Genomic DNA, 15915 nt, shown 5'->3' with positions numbered 1-15915 from the left:
CCCTTTTAGGATGGCCCACAGACAACCTACACCTATAGGTGACTTCAGTAACAAGGGTGCTGGGACATTAATATCTTACTGTTGGCATTCAGAAAACTCTTTAAAAGTTGGTAAATGGCAAAGGTTATTAGAACACAAGAGACCACACATTTCTTAAGCAGTGCAGATACTTTTAGAGTTCACTAGAAGAGTTATTCAAGTCAATAGGCTAAGCCAAAGTCAATGGGCAAAAGTCTTGGATAGGATAAAGCACTTCTGGTAAGTAAATGCAAAAGTCTTTGCACAAATTCTTAGGAGACTTTGGTAAAAAGAATAATCAAATGTAGGGCCACAAGCTGATTAGACTTGTGAGTTGTTAAGTTACAAGCACTTCCACAGTAAGAGGTAAGTTCTTAAGACTTTTTTACAGTACCTTGCTAAGAAGAAAAGATGCAGCTGATGACTTCCGTTCCTGTGCAGCTCTGCAGATCTCACTGTTCTTGGGCCTCAGTCGTGGGGACAATAGGGACGTCGTCGGGGGACTCCTGCACTGCACTGCACTGGGACTGCCAACACCCGCAACCGGCAAACTCACTTTCAGTGGCTGTTTCACTTTTCAGCTACCGCAAATAGCAACAACGCGGTTCCTGACTGTCCAGGTGGACGGTCCTTGCTTCAGGGGTCAGCACTCTGCTGAGGGGTCTCAGGCTTGGTCAGTCCTGCTTTGTGAGAGTCCGGAGGATCTTCCAAAAGCTTTAGACCAACTTAAAAGTAACCCACACAATCTGGTGTCCCTCTCCCTGGCTATACGGTTTCCTGCAGCAATTCTGAGGAAATTCAACTAGATCCAAGATGGGTGTCCAGGTGGCTTACTTTGGAGTGGATTGCTCCCACCAGCACAAAGGGAGAAGTTGTCCTTGCAGGGGCTTCTCTGTCGATGCGAACTTGGCGAGCTGGCACTGGAGCAGGGCTTTACCGGGTAAACCAACGGTCCAGGAGTTGCAGCAGGCGTCCTCTTCAAGCTCTTCTTCGTTTCCTTCGTCCAGTGGTCAACTCTGCCTTCCAAGCCAAAATACTCACTTTTATTCAGTTCTCTCCCATTCATTCCAGCCTAGCTGTCACACACCTAGCAGGGTGGCTGTCCTTGCCGGACAGGTCAGCCAGCCAATCGCCACAGAGTGCATTTGGGTCTCCTAGTAGAGCAAGCACAGGGAGTTTCGGGCACCTCCCTCACTTCCTGCCTACCCCAGACACTCTGGAGCCAGGCGCGGGATTTACTCAGAAACCCTGCCAAAGGCGAAATGAACAAAGATCAAACCTGGTTTGGCGCGCAGAGTCTCTAGAAGTACCTTTCCACAAAGACATTTGACTAAATGGTCCCCGGTCTTTGTTTTTCGCAAAGTTGGCTCTGAGCCATTTTGAAAAGGATGGCTCCCGTAGTTATCATCGGAGCTGCAAACAGCCGCGGTAAATGCAAACCATGGTAGTTCGGAACGAAACCACAGCCAGCTGCCATTCTGTGAGGAAAGGGTAACAAAAATGTTACATGAGCAGTTAGACACAGGGAATACTAAGTAACCCCTCCAGCACTCTATTGTAATTATGGTTGGGCTGGGTCTAGCAAGTACACTGCTAAGTGAAGTCAATTTGACTTTACTGTTCTGGGAAACAGTAGTTTATCTCAGAGAAGGTATTTAAACCGGTTCTAGGTCATTTGATCAACCGTCAACTGGTCGAAAAAATGGTCGATTTTTTTTTTCTTTTTTTTTAACCAAACAAAACTAAAAAATATATATAAATAAAAAAATTCGACTTTTTTTCGACCATTTGACTTTCGATCAAATGGTTATTCGATATTTTATTTTCGACCATTTGACCGGACAGCATTTAAACCTTAGGAAATCTAAAAGACTTCTCTGTGTCACTGCACTGATGGTGCTTTGGGACACAATTGTAAAAGATAATGCCTATGGAGTTTGCTAGACTCCATAACCAAAAAGAAACAAACACAGAAAACACATTGAATTGAAAAGTTCAAAGTCCCAAAGTTTAGCAAAAGAGATGGGGTTCTCTAAGGTGGGAGGAATTAGCACATTTCTGAGAATTCTCACCAACAGGTACACAGTTTAATAGTAATACAAAACTGTGCATCAATGTCTAGCATATGGTTTATCAGTTTTCACAGTGACTGGAAACGAGGGGCAGTTCAAGGGGGATGGGAGGGTTGAACAATGAGCGTGCATTTGTACACGTTCTCCCCATCACCTCATGAATTCCACACTGATCATCCACATGAAGACTTTTTAAAATTGTTTACTGCCTATAAAAAGAAAAGAAAAAACTCTGAAAAACAAAGATTTTCAAATCTAGATCCCTGCGTAATTGCAATAGTATTAATAAAATAACGTTACAAAAATAAATAAAAGCAATTTAATTTGATTGAAACCCAGGTTTATATACAAATACACATTGGGTGACAAAAATGAACTTCCAAGAAAGAAACAAACATTGTAGTAAATTCAATCATATCAAAACACATACCTCACTTACTGCTATATCCTATTAAAAGGCATTGCAGGTTTACAAAACGTTTAGCCAAAATACAGCAAATCTTTATATCTGATGGGTAAATGGGAACTTCCACCTTTTAAAGTAGACATTCAATTTACAAGAACATTTTGCAGACTTCATTTTTCGCTACTAATGTTAAGGTAACTACCAACACTCAACAAATAGTTAAGTCAATTCCTGCTGAAGTGTGCGTTAGGGAGAATTTTCAGAAATGTGCTTATTCCTCTCTACCTTAGAGACCCCCAGCACCTTTGCTGGATTTTGAGGACTTTCATTTTTCACCTGGAGAGTGAGAGACCCTTTTCCCCACTCATGTATTTTGAATGTGATTTGAACTCCGTTTCTTTGTTTTAAGTATGGAGTCTGACAAACTCCATAGGCATCCTCGTTTACATTGTACCACAGAGCACCTTCAGTACAGTGCCACAGGGAAGTCTTTCAGATATTCCAAAGGTTTAAATACCTTCTCTTGGATAAACTACTGTTTCAAAGAGCAGTGAAGGGAAATTGACTTTACTTACATTGTAACCTTTCTAGACCCAGCCCACACTATCTTACAATAGGGTGCTGGAGGGGTTACTTCGTGCCCCATGTGTCTAGTTTATCATGTAACATTTTCATGTTAACCTTTCCTCAATGAATGACTGGTGGCAGTGGTTTACTTTTAACTACCGTGGTGTGCTTTTGCCGCGGGCTGCCTTCGCAGTGGCAGTAAAGCACCCAAGGGTGCCATTTTTCTCATGGCCTGGTGGTCTTTTCTGCCATTTTCTTGCCATTTCTTTGTGGAAAGGTCCTTCTTGAGATTTACTCTGTGCACCAAACCAGGTTTGGTCACTTTGTTCATTTTGTCTTTGGTGGGATTCACGAGTGAAGGCCGCCTCTGGTTCCAGTATGTCTGGCGGGGGCAGGAAGTGAGGGAGGTGGCCAAAACTCCCTGTGCTTAATCCCCTTGGTTACAGGAATGCACCCAAATGTGATTAGCTGGCTGGCTGTCCAGCAAGGACAGCCACCCTGCTGTTTGACAACTAAGCTGGAATGAATGGGAGAAACGTGTATAAAAGGCCACACTTTTTGGCTTGGAAGGCAGAGTCGACCACTGGACGAAGGAATCCTAAGAAGAACTTGAAAGAGACGCCTGCTGCAACCCAGTGAAGCCCTGCTGCTGTGCTGAAGCTCTGAATTAGTCTCGACTAGAGAAGCCCTGCAAGACGACTTCTCTCCTTGAGTTGGTGGGACCAATCAACTCCAAAGTAAGCCACCTGCACATCCTCTCGAAGCTGGTTGTATCTCCACTGCAGTTTCTGCTCTAACCAAAGAGCCAGGGAGAGGAAGACTAGATTGTGTGCGTTGCTTTTAAGTTGGCCAAGAGTTCCAGGAAGATTCTTCGGGCTCCCAGGAAGCAGGACTGACCGAGTCTGAGCCACCTCAACAGAGTGCTGAACCCCAGATACAAGAAAAGCCAATCTCAAAAGCCAGGAGTCCACAGTGGTGCTATTTGCTGAGACGCAAAGAGCTGGAACCGCGAAGTGCCACTGAATAAAAGTTGGTCCTTTTCTGTTGCAGACTGTCACGTTGCAGTGCAGGAGTCCTCCAGACGTCCTCCCTCTTGTCCCCACGACCGAGGCCCAGGAACACAGGATCTGCAAAGCTGCACAGCACCAGAAGCCAACTGAAACCATTTCTTCTAACCAAAAGGTACTGTAGAGAACCTACCTCTTGTTGTGTAACCTCACTTGTTCTCAGTGGAGACTTGTCTTGGTTGCTTCTGTAGAGTTGCTAACAGCTTCTTTACCTCACAAGCCTAATCAGCTTGTGGCCCTACTTTGATTTCTTCTTTTCTACAAAGACTTCTAAAACATTGTGCAAGATTTACCACCTGCAAGAATTGCTTCAGCTCACCTAGACTTTTGTCCAATTGACTTTGGCCTGGCCTGGCTCCCTGAATGACTTCTTCCCTCTGAATGTGCATTTTGTCTTCCTTCCAGGAAGGGGTTATCTTGTTTTGCATTGGGGGTTACCAAAAGTACTAACCTGTTTCAGAATATTTGTGAGATCTCTTGTTTTGTTCTAATAAACTTTTTCTCTGGCATACTCCCAAGTATTGCCCTAAATGCAACAGTGATATATGAATGTCCACAGTGTACTACCTATTTAAGTCACCTGAGGGTGTAGGACGTGTGGGTGCCATTCAAAATGGGTACTTGCTGATTTAGAGAAACTAAGTGTATTTTGGAGTGTATGTGTGTGTTACTATTATATTGCCCGTTCTGAAGAAGGCTTACTCAAACGGATACATTAATAATTGTTTAAGAAACCTTATGTGTAAGAGTTTATTTGAATACTTATTGTGAATCTCTGTAACTCTCCTACTGCTCACATTGACCCCTCTCAAGATAAGCCTGGCTGCTCAAACGCTACCAACCTGTGTAGTACAGACTTGTACCAAAGGTTGGGTTCCTATTGCCAGGTCAGGGTTGTTGTAGTGCACCCAAATGGTACTGCATACAATCTTGTCTAACAGTGTGGCACCCACAATTACAAAGGGGGGCCATGATGACATCACCGTCCACAGCCTGTCAGACAGGTCTAGGCCTTGGATGGCCATGCCCTGAACAGCCAAACAATTATGGTTACTACAAAATCAATTGCAACAAAGTTCACTACTGTACAAATTAAACGTTACAGGACACTACACACCTCTTCTTCAAAAGATTGCAATACTCTGTTTAAGTATTAGGGGGCATACGCCAAAGGATGTTTGTAGTACATTTTAACAATGCCAGATTATTTTAGACATTTTTGTGGCATGCAGTACTTTCAAGTGAGTGTTTGGTATATGCCATAAATCTCACAAATTGAAGTTGACAAGTTGAAAATACACATCCCAAAAGCATTTTCATTCTGAGTCTATGGAAAACTGAAAGAAAGAGTGCAGGGGTTTTTCTACACATGTTGACAAATACTACATATGGTACATTAGTACTATAGTTAAAACGAATCTTGTGAATTAGTGTGGGTTATTTTGTAGTGCAAGGGCTTAGGTGGTTTTTGAAGAATATTTTATTTACAGTGTCAGTAGTAGCCCTAATGTTGGCATTCACAACGTGTATGTAGACTTCATCAAATAAGTTTGCTTAATGTTCAAACACGCACAATGACAGGTATTCAAACCACCATCCTGGGCTGATGTCTTGACCTTGGGTCTCGCAGTCTTTCCAATGAGCCAGACGTACAAGCCAATTCACAAAAACTATGGCATACGTATTATTGGTTTTCCGATTTAAAAGTTATTAAATTATTTAAAATTGGGGACAAAGCAGATGTACTCTACAAGTGTATGACCATACACACATAAAATAGATTCAACAATTAGCTTTACAAGAAACCATTTTTAATGCACATTACCTTGTTGTATGCTACCCTTAGTTTGTGCACCCTACAGCCATTTGCCTGTATTGCGAATTTTATATTGTTCTCATTTAAAAACCATATTATATACTAGCAGGTGTACCCATGCTTCGCACAGTAATTCCTACTTCAGTTCCTTTTTGAAGTGTATTCAATGAATGAATACAGATTATGCTGCATAGTTGTTTGAGTTATCCGAATAACGTGTGGAGGTGACCACGCTTCGTTTCTTATGGAGAGTTTGATTTGTCCCGGCAGGCCCCTTCTGACAACTACAGTGTTAGAGAATTGTATTGTATGGAATGTTATTTGGAGTTTCATTTGTGCCGGCCCCCTTTGCCTACTGCCGTCATTGGTATACTATTACCCCTAAACCAATGCTTCTTTGTAGACAATATTGCTAGTCTTTCCTGTATGAGGTAGTGTGAACAAATTGTCTTTATTTCTAACTCTGGAGCAAGCCACATAAAGCTGACCATGCAAAACGCATGAATCCATTCCAGCTATTTTGAGCTGCAGTGTTGAGTTTCGCAGCAACATTATTGGTGCCCCGATCCACAGCCAACGCTGCATCGACCTCCACTTAAGTGCCGTACGTGTAGGGCTGAAGCGTGTAAGCTTTGTACTGTTGGGATTGCATTCATTCAATAACTTCCGTGGGAAATTAAGTTTCTGTAATTATCGTGAGAGATTTGCCACAATGTGACTGACAATGTCACTGCCGACACTACTGAAGAGACTATTTCCTGTCACACGTATTAAAAAACCAGAAAAATGTTTTAAAACAAAAAAACACTTGTGTTAGCCGCAGGACATCAAAAGCGAGTGTCGCTAAGGTCAGCTAGAATGCCAATAGTGTAGAAAGTTTTGCAACAATGAACTGCTGTAGTGTACATAGAACTACAGTTCTATTTGTAGCATGTTGGGAAGTATGCTGAACATTTCGAAAGGAACAAGTTACTTACCTGTAACTGTTATTCTCCAGCATGGGTCGGGATGGTTCGCATGTGAATCCATGCCAGACCCATGCTGGAGAACAACAGTTACAGGTAAGTAACTTGTTCCTTCTCCAGCATGGGGTCTGGCATGGATTCACATGCTCATGAATAAAGAATACATAGCAGTACACACATGCACAACCACGGGAGGTGGCAAAGGCTCAACATTAAGCATTACATCAAACTCAACATTAAGCAATTCTTACCTCCTCACCAGGCTCACCTTAGGCGAACAGATTGCGCAGCACTGCTTGGCCGACCCTGGACTCCTCCCTGGAATCCCGCAGTAGAATTTCGTGAAGGTGTGCGTCGACCTCCACGTAGCAGCCCTGCAGATGTCCAGCAAGGGCACACCAGATAGGAACGCCGTGGTAGCTGCGATCGCTCTGGTGGAATGGGCTCTCGGACGGCCAGGCAGCGGTCGGTTAGCCAACCGATGACAGTACATGATACAGCCGGAGAGCCATCTGGAAATGGAAGCCTTTGAGAGAACCTTCCCCTGATTGACAGGTCCAAAGTTCACAAAAAGTTGTGACGTCTTCCGAAAACACTTTGTGCGGTCCACGTAAAACTTCAGCGCTCTAGCCACATCCACCGTGTGCAAAGTCCTTTCGGCCGGCGACGAAGGCGATGGGAAGAAAACAGGCAACACCAAGGGTTCGTTGAGGTGGAATTCCGACGGCACCTTGGGCATGAAGGAGGGGTGCGTCCTGAGCACTACCCTCGTGTCGTGAAAAGTCAAGTACGGGGGCTTGCAGGAAAGGGCCTTCATCTCTCCCACTCTTTGTGCGGAGGTGATGGCCACAAGAAACGCTGTTTTCCACGACAAGAACTTCAACGGAGCCGAGTGCAGAGGCTCGAACGGAGCTCCCATGAGCTTGGTCAGCACCACGTTGAGCTCCCACGCCGGGGCCGGAGCCTTCACCGGCGGGAACGATCTGAACAGTCCCTTCATGAATTCTTTCACCAGACGATGAGACCACAAAGACGTCCGCCCCGTGGTTCTGTTGTATCGGGAGATCGCAGCAAGATGAATCTTGATGGACGCGTGCGCCATTCCAGCCTTGGCCAGCGTCAGAAGGTACGGTAGTACCTGGGGAGCCGTAATCCGTAGAGGGTTAATCTTCTGTGCGTGGCACCAGACAGAGAACCTCTTCCATTTGTGTCCATAGCATTAAAGAGTTGAGGACGCCCTGGCCTTTTCAAGAACCTCTCTGCAGTCGGCCGGTATGTCGTATCCTCCAAACTCTAACACTGCAGGAGCCAGGCCTGCAAGTTCAGCGACTTCGGGTCGTGATGGAGGATGGCGCCTCCTTCCCTGGAGAGAAGATCCGCGTCCACTGGCAGTTTGATTGATGGGGACGCTGACAAGTCCAGAAGGTCCGGGAACCATATCTGCCTCGGCCACGCAGGTGCGACGAGGATCATCCTGCACCGTGACCTCTTGAGCTGGTTGATGAGCCGGATCAGCAATGGCAATGGAGGGAACGCGTATAGAAACAGGCCCTCCCAGGGGAACGAGAAAGCATCGCCCATGCTCCTCGGCTGGGGAAACCTGCTGGCGAACCTCCGGCACTTGGAGTTCATCGCCGTCGCGAACAGATCGATCTGGGGTGTGCCCCACCGTCGGAAGAGGCGGTCCACTAGATCCTGTCGTAGTTCCCACTCGTGCCACGAGCGCAGCTCTCTGCTGAGTGAGTCGGCGATGGTGTTTTTTAATTTTTTTTTTTTTTTTTATCCCTGCCAGATGAAACGGCACCAGAAACATCCCTTGGGCGACGGCCCAATGCCACAGATCCTGCGCCTCCTTGGACAGGGCTGGGGACCTGGTTCCGCCCTGCTTCCTGATGTAGAACATGGTGGTGGTGTTGTCGGTGAAGATTCACACCAGCCTTTCCCTTGAGGGACGGAAGAAAGGACCTTAGGGCCCAAAACACTGCACAGAGCTCCAGGACGTTGATATGGAGGGACTTCTCCGTCGGAAGCCAAAGGCCTCTCGCGTGCAAAATTTCGGTGTGCGCTCCCCACCCTTCCAGGGAGGCATCCGTGGTCACTGTCTCCTGGTGGCCGGGGGTCTGGAAGTCCATGCACGCCGTCAGATGCGCGCAGGTGCCCCACCACCGGATCGCCCGTCGGAAACTCTTGTCGAGTGTGATCCTCTCCTCGAAGCTGCCCGTCATCTGGATCCAGCGCGCGTCCAGGAACTCCTGCAACAGGCGCATCCGGAGCCTGCACAGGCAGATGAGGTAAATGCAAGAAGACATCATTCCGAGGAGGGACTTGCTGGACCTCACCCTGGCCGCGACCGCGACCAGCATCCGCTGCACCTTGCCCAAGATGGCCCTCGTCCTTTCCTCCGATGGAGGCCAGAAGCGACACTGTGTCGAGCTTCGCTCCCAGAAACAGTGCGTCTTGCGCGGGCACCAGGTGGGACTTGGCGTAGTTTATGGAGAATCCCAGGTCCGTGAGTAGTTGGACGGTCCTTGCCGTGTGCTCCACGGCGAGCTCCTTCGTCTTCGCTCGGATGAGCCAGTCGTCCAGGTAGTGGTAGACGTGGATCCCCTCTCGGCGCAGCTGCGCCGCCACCGGTGCAAGGCACTTGAACACCCTGGGTGCCGACCTCAATCCGAAGGGAAGGGCTCTGAACTGGTAGTGACGCCCTTGGACCACGAACCTGAGAAACTTTCGGTGTCCCTTTAGGATGGGAATATGGAAGTAGGCATCCTCCAAATTGATGACAGAAAATCGCCCTCCTCCAGCTGACCCAGGACGTGTTGGAGGGTGACCATCCGGAACTTCTGTGCCTTGATGAATTTGTTCAGTCGTCGTAGGTCCAGGATGGGACGCCATCCTCCCGTCTTCTTCACGAGGAAGTATCTTGAGTAAACTCCGGAGCCCCAAAGCCTCCTTGGGACGAGCTCGATGGCGCCCTTCTTGAGCATCGCCTTTACCTCCAAGAGAAGTTGAGGGACGTGATGTTCTTTCCTGGCCACAGGGGGGACGCGCGGGCATCTCTTTAGAAAGTCGAGCGCGTGACCCTGAGCTAGGGCGTCCAGCACCCAACGGTCGGTGGAGATGGACTCCCACATGCTGACGAAGCTCGCCAGCCGGCCTCCCACCGGGTTGCTTCGGTGGGGGCCCGACCCCACGGCCGGTTCAGTCCTGCTTCGACGAGGCTTTGCCGCCTTGTCCTCCTTGGCGACGACGGCGGGGTCCGCCCGACTTGCCTCGTCCCCTGTAAGCTTCCTGTGACGACGAACGGGCCGCTTGACGCTAGGTGGAAAATCTGCCGCTGGAACCTTTGGAGGCACCCTGTATGCCTCCGCCGCTCCGAAAGGGCGGCCGTCGTTGCTGGAGAACACCAAGAGCATGGGCCGTCTCCGTGTCCGTCTTGATGGCTTGTAGGGAATCGTCCACTGTTTTCCCAAACAGGTTGTTTCCGTCGAACGGCATGTCCAGGACTCTGGTCTGTACGTCCTGACGGAAGTCAGTAGCCTTGAGCCATCCTCGCCGCCTAAGGCACACGCCGTTGCCCAACTGGCGAAATCTAGTGTCGGCGATGTCCGTCGCAATCGTAATGGCGTGGTCCGACGCCACCTCTCCTTCCTGCAAGATCTCTAGGGCTTCCACCCTCCTGTCGTCTGGTAGGAAGTCCAGCAGGGGGGCCAGTTTGTACCACAACTCCCTGTCGTAGCGGGCTACGATAGCCAAGGCGTTGGCCGCCTTAATCGTCGTCGCTGCAGATGAGATGAGACTGCGTCCCATCGTGTCTAATTTCTTTCCCTCGCCGTCCGGCGGGGAGGTCGGTGTAGAGGCCGCGCCCCACCCCCCGCTTTCTTCCTGGCCGCCGCGGAGACGACCGAGTCTGGGGTCGGCTGTGTCCGAAGGCACAGGGGGGCCGCGTCCGGGACCCGGTACTTCTTCTCGTACCGATCCCTTCTAGCCGTCGTCGTGGATGGGTTCTTGAGGAGGGCGAGGCCCTCATCCCAAATATCGTCCAGTAGAGGTACAGAGAGGACCGTCTTCCTCTTGGCCTCGCGCCGTTGATAAAGGAAACCTTCCTTCTTCTCTTCCAGGCAGAGCTGGAAAAGCTCGGATGCCCTGGCGATCATGGAGTGAAACTATCCAATCTCGTCGGGCGGGGAAGCCCGGGTCGGAGGTGACGACGGGAGATCCTGGTCGTAAACCTTGTCGTCTGTACCCGTCGCGGCCGTGTCAGTCCCCGTATCATCCCCACGTGTCGTGGACGGGGAGGAGGGCTGAACAGGGCACGATGGCTGAAAAGGAGGTGGAGGATGAATCCTTCTTCTCTTGGGGGGAGGGCTTCCAGAAGGGCCTGGCTCCGGGTCCCCCGTCGGGAGCGGTTCCTCCGCTGGTGGCAACGGCAGTCTTGTCCTTATCTCTGAGCATAAGGACTGTATAGCCAACAAAATGGCCGCCGAGTTGTCTTGCGGCACTGGTTGAGGGCAGTCCGACGGGCGGTCAGGAGCCCCGTCGGCACCCTCGACGTTCTTGTCATCTCCTACGTCGGGGTCCCTCCCGACGGGCTGGTCTTCTTCCATGCCAACGCCGTGGCTTAAGACTTCGATCAGCTCTTCCTCAGAGGTTCAGGCCGAATCCACGACGACCTCCTGCCCCCCCTTTTTCTTCTCCGGAGTTTTAACGGGGGTCCTGTCGATGGGCATGAAAGAGGACTCCCTCTGCAGTGGCAGGGAGACTCTGAGCCCCGAGGTCGCCACCACTGGTGTAGCCTCCACAGGCTGAGCCAGGGACGCCGCGACTGTCTCGATCGAGGCCTTGGCCGGATGGATTAAGGCTTTCACCACCTTAGGTGCGTTCACCGCCTTCTCCTTGGGGGGGGGGGTCACCACCTCGCTCCCCCTCCGATGGGGCCTTCGAGCTCGACCGGGGCCTCTCCAGGAGCTTCGCCGGGTGCTCGTCCTTCCTCTTACCCGAGCCAGAGCGTTGGCTCGTGGTTGATGGCGCCGGGGAGGATGTGCCCTGCCTGGCGCCCCGTAGAGCCCGACCGTTCGGCGCTCCCGGTGCCAGCGGACTCGCGGTGCTTGGCCTTCTGTTGGACCCCCGTCGCCGGGGCGTCCTCAAAGGTCTTAGAAGACCGCTCGAACGACTTCTTCTCGCCTGACTGGCTCTTCCCCTTCCAGCCAGTTGGTGAGACGTTGATGGCGGTCCTTCATGGTCCGCTCCGACATATTGCCGCAAAACGCACAGTCCTTCTCCACGTGCGTCTTGTCCTCATGTAGGCAGTAAAGACAAAGGGAGTGTTCGTCCTCCTTAAAGACATTCTGAAGCTGGCATCCAGGGCAGACCCTGAACAGCTTTCCGGGCGTCGAGCTTCCCTTCTCCTGGGCCATGTCCGAGATGGGCCTGAGAAACTTCTGGAGTCCTCCAAAAGCGTGGCTCGACGAAATCTTCACCCTTGAGGGGCGTAGACGAATCCGACACGGGTCCCCGTTGATCGGATGAAGAAACAGTGGAGCTTGAGGCTCTTTTGACCGAAAAAAAAGAGACATTTTTTGAGAAAAAACGTGAAAAATAGCACTAACGCTCAAGAGCAATAGCACGAGGATCCCAACACTTGAACGTGCGGTAAAAATCTGAAGATGGCTGCCAGAGGCGGGGCTTAGGTAGAGGGCAGTCATTGGCTGTGGTCAGTATGACGCAGAGATCAGTGATTGGTTACTACTACGAAAGCCAGATCAGAAACAAAACTGATACTGATTTTTTCTTTACCGAGGATTCCCAGCCTGACGACGGGGAATATTCATGAGCATGTGAATCCATGCCAGACCCCATGCTGGAGAAAGAGACATATCCAACCATTGCAGAGCACAAAAATCAGCAACAAGTACATTTTGTACTTTTTACATTGTGTATACCATGGAACCTACCCACATGCCAAATTTCCGGTTTGTAGCCTGCTGGGAAATCTGCTAAAAATTTAGAAAAAGGGCAAAATTTAAAAATGTAAAGGGTGTGTTTTCCGTAATACAGAAAGGTGGTAGTCCGGCGATCGAAAAAGAAGAATAGGGAAATAGGCATTCTTCAAAGGAAAGAAAGTTATAACCTCCCTTCTGTGAAGGGCGGCGGCGCGTTGAAGCTTAAGTAGGCCGCAAAGTTCTTTTGAGACGGTCCAAGTCGGTGTCGTCGACGATGATGATTCCATCCTTGAAAGCGGTCACCGAAGATCTTATGGTGGTACGGCAATCAAAAGAAAAGGAAACTAACTATTTAAATTTGTATAATAAAAAGGCGTTAGCCAGAAAGAAGGAACTCTGCAACTTGCGTCCGACTATGATGGCGGAAAAAGCAATCTAGCGGGACCTTGATGCTTCAAGCACCATGGGAGCAGTGGACGGCACACTAGGTATGGTATGACTGGTATGGTATGATTGGCATGCCCTGTCAATGTCCCTTTGAGTTTTGAAAACAAATAATGTAATACTCCGCGACTACCACTAGATGTCAGCCAATGCATAGAATGTGATCTAAGCAGATATACAAGCTCATAAATATATATAAAGGATGCTATGCTAAATTAAGAGATGACCCTTCAGAGGCTATGAGCAATAAATGATGTGAACTACTACAGACCTGGAAAAAGAGATTTGTTAGATGAAGACATATGCAAATTCCTACATCCTAAATTTCCAGCCATGCCAAGGTTTTATTTTCTGCCTAAAGTGCATAAGAGTTTAAAAAGGCCCCCGGGCAGACCAATTGTAACATTATGTGGGGCCCTGTTGGAAAATATCTTAAGATATGTGGACGAAACATTGGTATCTTTTGTTACTACATTACCCTCAGATCTAAAAGACACCAAAGATTTCTTTAGTCGAATCGAAGGCATACCATGGGAATCTACTTATTTGTTAACCACATTGGATGTAGTGTCTCTCTACATGTCAATTAAACACTCTGATGGCCTCAAAGCAAGCAGGTATTTTCTGTACACCAGATCTATGATCTATCTACAACATGGACGGATGATACTGGAAATTATTAATCTTTGCTTGACCAACAATTGCTTTTTATATCCAACTCCATGGCACTGCCATGGGCACTACCTTTGCTCCTTCATATGCTAATTTGACAATGGGCTGGTGGGAGATTCTTGTGGTATGGCATTCCAGTAACAGCCAATACACAGCCAAAATTGTTCTTTGGCTTCGGTATATTGATCTATTTATCATCTTGGATGGGACAAGTTTGTAATGGTTGGACTTTGTTAGGATATTAAATGTTAACAAGCTCAATTTGAAATTCACAGAGAGCCACAGCAAGACTGCCATCATATTTTTGGGATATTCTTGTTACTGTGGCTCAAGGTGAATTGGTAACCAGCTAATATAGAAAGCCCACCAGTTCAAACATACCGCTTCATGTGAAGAACAATCATCCCCACAGCCCTCAAGTGGAGTATCCCATATGGGGAATTAATTCGCATATGTAGAAATTGTTCAAAAATTGACACTCGACAGCGAATGTGCCCTAATAGCGCAAAGTTTTAACAGTGTGGCTATCCTAAAAAAAATACGAGAGCCTTCTTGAAAGCTAGAGATACAGCTTGCACTTCACTTCTGGTATCCAACACTGTTCTAGAGGACACTACAGACATGAGTGAAACAAGTCTCATCTTGACCTATGGAAATGGGGCACAGAACATTCGCCAGGTCATGCAGAGACACTGGCATGTCCTAAAACTAGATGAACATTTGAACAAAAGATTGGGCGATAAAATTAATATCACATTTCGCAGAACAACTTCGCGCAAAGATATTTTGGTACCTAGTTTTACGAGTCCTTCCAGTAATCCATTGGGTGGTAGCTGGCTTAATACTAAAGTGCCGGGTTTTCAAAAATGTTCAAAATTTAAAGCCTGCAGGTATGCTGTTAATACCATTCACTTCCAACACCCAATTTTGGGCCAGGACATTAAGATCAGGTCAAGGATAATGTGCGAAACTGAGTTTGTGGTGTATGTGTTAAATTGCCCTTGTGATAAATGGTATGTGGGAAGCACAAGAGGTAAATTGAAATTGAGAGTGCTCCAACACATACAGGCAATCAAAAATGTTGACCCCAAATATCCGATGGCGCTTCATTTTAAGACCGAACATGGACAATTGGAGGGGTTCTCTTACTTTGGCATTCATGCAGTGTTGAAATCACCCATGAGGCGGCAATTGTGAGCTTTTGTTATTACAATTGGAAACTAAGTACATTCTGGATCTTGAAAAAAAAAACTTATGGGCCATAACCTCGATGAGGAACTGTATACTTTTTGGGTATGTGATATTTGCTTACCCTTCCTCCAGGTCTGTAGACTAAATAATTACCTGAACTTTCCTGAGTAAGGCTAACTATTACTCATTTGTAACCCAGCTTTTCTCATATGAAATGTATGTTCTTGAATTGATGTGCTTAGTACATTGCTTAATTGAAAGCGAACAATTTAGATATTTTTCTATATGCAATTTGGTTTTAGTATGCTTCTTATAAATTGTGTGATTTTGTTTATTTTTAGCATAATGAAAGCTTGTATAAGCTAGGGATGGACTGATTAAGTTAATGAGACAGAGATTATTGGACTCTTTCATACCACAGCTTGTTTTGTAGATGTTGCAAGTCATACATGCAGTTGGTAATACATTTTATGTACTTGAAACTGAATTACCACTTTTAACATCTGAGGAGGATATGTTTGCAATCAATAGTTTTGCACTAGGCACTTTAAGCAATATTTGCACTCACTATGCACTTTATTATTGAGAGATTTCAACATCTAACAGCCCATGCATGCATCCACGTATCTGTGAGGTATACTTTTGAGGTATATATTCTTTTTAAATATAATACTGCTAGGAAACAGGTACTTCATCTGTATCCAACTATATAGATTGTAACTGTTACTATTTCTAACAGATACGAGATGTAAACG

The 15915-nt window shown here is 47.5% G+C and overlaps 1 protein-coding gene across 2 annotated transcripts in view; it reads right to left on the bottom strand.

Moving 5' to 3' along the window:
- Window positions 1-15915, bottom strand: part of PARN (poly(A)-specific ribonuclease) — a 1047754-nt gene that overhangs the window by 822228 nt on the left and 209611 nt on the right. The window lies entirely within an intron of this gene.

The sequence above is a fragment of the Ambystoma mexicanum genome, chromosome 2q (assembly GCF_040938575.1).
Source record: "Ambystoma mexicanum isolate Mex_15411 chromosome 2q, UKY_AmexF1_1, whole genome shotgun sequence".
Lineage (NCBI taxonomy): Eukaryota > Metazoa > Chordata > Amphibia > Caudata > Ambystomatidae > Ambystoma > Ambystoma mexicanum.
The sequence above is the reverse complement of the archived record's forward strand: the minus strand, read 5'-3'. Positions and strand labels throughout refer to the sequence as shown.